Source organism: Hordeum vulgare, chromosome 4H, assembly GCF_904849725.1.
Source record: "Hordeum vulgare subsp. vulgare chromosome 4H, MorexV3_pseudomolecules_assembly, whole genome shotgun sequence".
Lineage (NCBI taxonomy): Eukaryota > Viridiplantae > Streptophyta > Magnoliopsida > Poales > Poaceae > Hordeum > Hordeum vulgare.
Window position 1 is genome coordinate 421,035,170 of NC_058521.1, and position 7,038 is coordinate 421,042,207.

Genomic DNA, 7,038 nt, shown 5'->3' on the forward strand with positions numbered 1-7,038 from the left:
CTCCAAGGCCACGGGGGAAATCCTTTGCATACTTGCCCAGGAAGTCCCTTAAGGCGTAGCCGCAACAGAAGGATCGAGCCAAGTATTCTCCCATCGACGTGCCTATTTCTGGCGCCATTGGAATGTCTTTTGTTGCAGTAGCAGCCTCGTGCATGAAGTACGGGTCAACGACACAGATATAAGGTATCTGCTCAATCCTGATGATGTGGTTCATGTGCAAGGCAAAAAGGCAGACAAACGTAAAATCCAGCCTTTTCAAGTGAAACATGTCGAAGACATAATTGAATCAAAGGAAGATCTTTTCCGTCGGGAATGTGTTGACGTACAACCTTTGTTGCGGCATGTTAACCACGTAGAGAGGGTATCCTGGATTTTTCGAGACGATCTTGCTTTTCTCTCTCCGCAGCACATCATCATGAAGTCTACTTAGATCGTCGTATATGGCCTCTACCGCTGCCTTAGGTAGGATCGGAACACCGGGGATATGAAATTTTGCCGCATCGGGGATAGGTATACGGTCTTCAAATTGAGGCTGCAGAGGTGGCTGGATCATAGAAGCAGCTGTCTTGTCTTCCTCGGTCTGTTCATATGCTTCTTTGCTAGTGGAGGTGAGCTTATAATACATTCATCCTCCGGCAATTCAGGCACCAACTCATCACGCTCAAACCCTGAGTACTCATACTGCCGATCCATCAATCCTCCATCGTCAGACGCACCAGTATTCAGATACTGTAGAGCGTCATCGTCATCCTCGTCGATGGCATCTTCATTGCTTCTTCGACGGCGGCGGCGTCATCAGCCACTAATGGAGCCTCTTCCTCACCCAGCATGATAGACGACGCTAATTGGGTAGGTGGGGTGTTGTTATTCATACCTTGCTGAGGCTGCTTGGTCGTGGGTGTGCTCCCGGCCACCTCCAGAAGAAGCAGATTCTTCGGCCACAACAGGATCCAACGCTTGCAATCGCCAAGCCGCCATGGGGTCTTGTCATCATCTCCCCCTAGTGCTACCAGAGGAGCCAAATTCTCGTGGCCCGGTTAGACACTGTCCATGAAAGCTTTGAAGATGTCAGGGGGGGTCGGTCGGTTGTGGAACATTTGTTCCTTCGACTCCATTATTGTCGCCTTCCCCACGTCCACCTTCTGGCCGCTCATGGAGTACAGTATGGTGCACGGGGTTAAGTCGGCCTGCAAAGACATGTATGCGACGTGAGACATATGAAAGGCAATGGAAATGAGAGATTATACATATATTGAAGAAAGCCGAAGATGAAGTACCACCGGGCTGCTATGAGCAGGTGCGGGAGCCGGTGCAGGAGTAGGTGCGGGAGCTGGTGCAGGAGCAGGTGCTGGTGCGGGAGCCAATGTGGGAGCACGTGCGAGATCTGGTGCAGGAGTAGGTGCTGGTGCAGGAGTCGGTGCAGGAGCCGGTGCTGGAGCAGGTGCTCGTGCAATGATAGTCGATCTGTTCGCCAAGAAGTTGGAAAGGGGAAAGTCCGCTGCATCCTTATTTGGATTTTCCTTGGTCCAACTGACAACAGCCGAAACCAAGAAACTATACGAAGCTGCAATCTCCTCTTTTGCGGAAGCTACCGCTGCTTTGACTGTCTGAGCTGAGTCTTGTCAACCGCAATCGCAACCTTCTTGTCGATGTTTTCTTCATTTAACCTACGTCTTTGCTTTCTCTCCTTTGTGATCTCACGGTAGTACTTCTTCCACGTGGCGCCTTCTCCGACACCGTGCACGCGTCCATACGACGGCCGAGTGTCCATCGGGAGTCCTTTCAATATGTTAAAGGCCCGGTTGAATGGGGTGTTCCACTTGGGCCTCGCCAATGCCTCAGACGGCGAGTCGCTTTCGGCTGTAATCATGTGTTGCTCTTTCTGCAAAAGGAACGTGGACCATGTACAAATGTGATTAAAAGTGCAAGTGAATTGATCAGAAGCTAAAATTAGGGGTAAATTAATAATTACCAACAGTCTCATGAACTCCTTCGTGACCCCGTCTGTATCACAAACCTTCTTGACTCGGTCCCAGCGGTACCAGGCCCTACTGACGTCACGCTCCCGCAGGACGGTGAACTCCGCCAAGGGGTTTGGGATGCCCAGACATTCACGCTCCGCGTCCTCCTTGGCCCATGTGGACCTCTTCCCCACGTAACCCTCGCTTTCGAGGTGGTGGCACCCCATGTTCCTCTCTTGAAGCCCCTTCATGTACTCCGACTTTTCTTTGGTAGCTTCGGCGACACAAGCCGTCTTGAATATTTCAAACTGCTCTTCCGTAATTGTCGGATTATCCTTTACAATCTTGGAGTAGGGTTCCTTTTTGTCGATGATCCTTGTTTTCACCCTTACTTTCCCACGCGGCCAATGCACCGCTAAACTTGCGCATGGCGCGTCAGTTTATCTTCTTCATTGTCGGGTCTTTATCTGGATCATTATAATATTTTTCAGCCCAGCCCGGGAACAAGAATACCTGGTGCAGCTTCGTTATAAGGGAGTGCTCCACATCTGCTATCTTCTTTGGTTTCTCATCATTGTTGGTGGTGGTTGTCCATAGGATGCAGCCTATTTGATTGTCATAGCACGCACGCACTTCTGCATGCAATTTTGGCTCAAAATTGCCGGAGTCCACCTCTGCGACCACCAGTCTAGTAGTGATGAGCATGTTTGGGCATCGTATCCTCTTCGGTTTCGGTTCTATACCGGCTTCGCTAGTACCGGTGCCGGTCTCGGTGCCGGTCTGAGTCTCAGTGCCAGTCTCGGCGCCGGTCTCGAAGTCGGTCTCAGTCTCAGATGTGATAGGTGGGCCCTGCAACGACCATTGCTCATCGAAAAGGTTCAAATAAGCGTGTGCCGCCTCGTAGACGTTGCAATCACCAGAACACTGTCCTTCATCGTTGCTAGCCATGTTTCCTACGATTAAATCTAGTCAATTAATTCTAGACCTAATAAAATGAATAATGACATAATAAAGGCCTATGTTTTGCTGGAACGTTCACGCATTCCCGGTGCGGCAAATCCCGGGCACTCGATATGTCCTAGTTTGTAGCACAATTCATGCCTAAATTCACGAAAAATTTCGGCATCACCTTTTCTAAAAAGTGGAGAAATCGAGCACCTGAAATTGGCCGGAACGGAAATGAATCAACATTCCAGCAAAACATAGGCCACTCGGCTTCATTCCCTTGAAACAACAAAAGGCCACTTGGCCACAATCGAACCACTTCAATGTTGCATATAACAGGACCACTTAAGAACATGTACATGAGCAACTACAACAATAGATAAACATGAGCAAACACTGTTAAGGAATTTTCATACAAAATGACCACTTCAAATTTGCATCTCCTCGTGTTTTACACTTCAAGAAAATCGATACAAATCTCATGCTCTCTCAACTCAATTCAAAAAGGTCCATAACTAGGGTTGGAACTAGTGTTCACCTAAGTTAATTCATTGGGTCTTCCTAAAGCAACAAAGGTTCTACACAAATTGAACCATTTTCACCTAGTGTTTGGTTTCCTGCCACACATGGTTAGAATCACCTTAGTGCTAGAGTGGTGAGATTACTTGGCAAAAATCACATATATAGCATGCTCTAATAAATGCAAGAATATTTGGTCACAACAATAAAAAATAGATTGGAACATTTTCTATTAATCCCATCAGCATAAAATAAGCAACCCCAATCAGTATAAAGAAACAAAATAAGATAGATGCATGCAAGTTTCAAGCATCATTCATAAAGTCATGAAATGATGTTTTCAAGAACAATGTCACAAAGTAATAGTTCTAGCCATATCACATGTTCCAGCCAAGTTAGATTAAAGTGTTTCACTACACATCAAAAGATCCACTTCCCAAAAGTAATGGTTGTAGCACAAGTTCAACTCCCAAAAGTAGTGAGCAGACACATCACACGTTATAATGTTCTAATTACCAAAAGTTGTCATCTTCTAAAGTTCACAAGTTGCCATCTTCTAAACATCACAAGTGAGAAACTTGCAAACTTCACAGGATCTATCTTCTAAATGTCATCTTTCTCTAGCAATTGAGAACAATATTCACCTAGAGAGGAGGGATGGGGCTTACCGAGAGGCAGGGGCATTGAGGGTGGCTCAGGGGAGACGGTGGCTGATACGTCTCCAACGTATCTATAATTTTTGATGGTTTCATGCTATTATCTTGTCAAACATTCGATGTTTTGCATGCCTTTTATTTATTTTCTGGGACTAACTTATTAATCTAGTGCCAAGTGTCAGTTCCTGTTTTTTACATGTTTTTGACCCCTTTCAGAGGAGATTTTGAAACGGAGTCCAAACGGAAGAAAATCCCCGAAAAGGTTTTTTCTGGAACGGAAGACGATCGGAGAGTTTGGGGGACAAGCCAGAAGAGCCCCAGGGTCCCCACAAGCCCCCACCCCGCGGCCAGGGGGGCCACGCCATGCAGCCTTGTGGCCCCCCTGGAGGTCCCCTGACCTAGATCTTGCGCCTATAAATTCCCAAATATTCCCAAAAAAATCAGGGGAGCATCGTAATCACTTCTCCGCCACCGCAAGCTTGTGTCTCCGCAAGATGCCATCTGGGGCACGTCCTGGTGCCCTGCCGGAGGGGGCATTCGGACACGGAAGGGTTCTCCATCAACACCATGACCTCTCCGATGATGCGTGAGTAGTTCACCATAGACCTACGGGTCCATATCTAGTAACTAGATGGCTTCTTCTCTCTCTTGGATCTTCAATACAAAGTTATCCATGACCTTCATGGAGATCTATCCGATGTAATCTTCTTTTGCGGTGTGTTTGTCGAGATCCGATGAATTGTGGATTTATGATCATATTATCTATGAATCTTATTTGAGTTTCTTCTGATCTCTCTTATGCATGATTTCATATCGTTGTAATTCTCTTCGAGTTGTGGGTTTTGTTTGGCCAACTAGATCTATGATTCTTGGCATGGGAGAAGTGCTTGGTTTTGGGTTTATACCATGCGGTGACCTCACCCAGTGACAGAAGGGGTAGCGAGGCACGTATCACGTTGTTGCCATCAAGGGTAAAAAGATGGGGTTCTCATCATTGGTTTGAGATTATCCCTCTACATCATGTCATCTTGCTTAAAGCGTTACTCTGTTCGTCATGAACTCAATACACTAGATGCATGCTGGATAGCGGTCGATGTGTGGAGTAACAGTAGTAGATGCAGAAAGTATCGCTCTACTTGTCTCGGACGTGATGCCTATATGCTAGATCATTGCCTTAGATATCGTCATGACTTTGCGCGGTTCTATCAATTGCTCGACAGTAATTTGTTCACCCACCGTAATACTTGCTATTTTGAGAGAAGCCTCTAGTGAACACTATGGCCCCCAGGGTCTACTCCACAACATATTTTCAGCCTTACACTTTTTACTTCGTTGCACTTTCCGCCTTCAGATCTCACTTTTGCAAACAATCTTGAAGGGATCGACAACCCCTTTGAAGCGTTGGGTACAAGCGTGTTTGTTTTTGCGCAGGTACTCTGCACTTGACGAGACCCTCCTTCTAGATCGATACCTTGGTTCTCAAACTGAGGGAAATACTTACTCCTCCTGTGCTGCATCACCCTTCCTCTTCAAGGGAAAAACCAACGCAAGCCCAATCTCCGTCAACGTGTCAATTTCTGGTGCTGTTGTTTGAGAAGTAGCAGAAGGATTTCTGGCGCCGTTGCCGGGGAGGAAGATCAAGTCAAGAACTCATCCAAGTAAGTGTCGCAAACTCATGTCTTGCATTTACTTTTTTTGCCACTTGCCTCTCATTTTCCTCTCCCCCACTTCACCAATTTGCCTTTTTCGTTCGCCTTTGCATTCGCCCTTTTTCTCGCCCGCTTTTTGTTTGCTCGTGTGCTTGCTTGCTTGCTGAAGTCACCATGAACGAAAACACCAAACTTTGTGACTTCTCGAATACTAATAATAATGATTTTATTAGTACTCCGATTGCTCCCGCCACTAGTGCGGAGTCATACGAAATCAATGCCGCTTTGCTGAATCTTGTTATGAAAGAGCAATTCTCTGGCCTTCCTAGTGAAGATGTCGCATCCCATCTCAATACCTTCATTGAGCTTTGCGCTATGCAAAATAAAATAGATGTGGATAATGACGTGATTAAATTGAAGCTTTTTTCCTTTCTCGTTGCGAGATCGCGCAAAAACTTGGTTTTCTTCTTTGCCCAAAAATAGTATCTGTTCTTGGGATAAGTGCAAAGATGCTTATATATCCAAGTATTTTCCGCCGGCGAAGATCATCTCTCTCCGTAATGATATCACGAATTTCAAGCAACTTGATCATGAGCATGTTGCACAAGCTTGGGAGAGAATGAAATTAATGATTATAAATTGTCCCGCTCATGGCTTGAGCCTTTGGATGATTATTCAAATCTTTTACGCTGGCTTGAATTTCGCTTCTAGAAATATCTTGGACTCCGCCTCAGGTGGAACGTTCATGGAAATCACGTTAGGAGAAGCGACAAAGCTCTTAGCCAACATCATGACGAACTACTCTCAGTGGCACACTGAAAGGTCACCTACTTGTAAGAAGGTACAAGCTATAGAACAAATGAACTCATTGAGTGCTAAGATGGATGAGTTAATGAATTTGGTTGCTAGTAGAAGTGCTCCGTTGGATCCTAATGATTTGCCTTTGTCTTATTTGATTGAGAGTAGCAACGCTAGCTTGGACGTAAATTTTGTTGGTAGGAATAACTTTGGCAACAACAACGCTTTTAGAGGAAACTATGTTCCTAGGCCTTTTCCTAGTAACTCCTCTAATAATTTTGGCAACTCCTACAACAGTACTCATGGAAATTATGATTACCCTCTGATTTAGAGAGTAATATCAAAGAGTTCATCAACTCTCAAAAGATTTTCAATGCGTCCATAGAGGAAAAACTACTCAAAATTGACGATTTGGATAAAAGAGTTGATAAGATTTCTTGTGATGTTGATGTTTTGAAAGTTAGATGTGCTCCTCCCAAAATCAACATGGATGAAACTTTGAAAGCTATG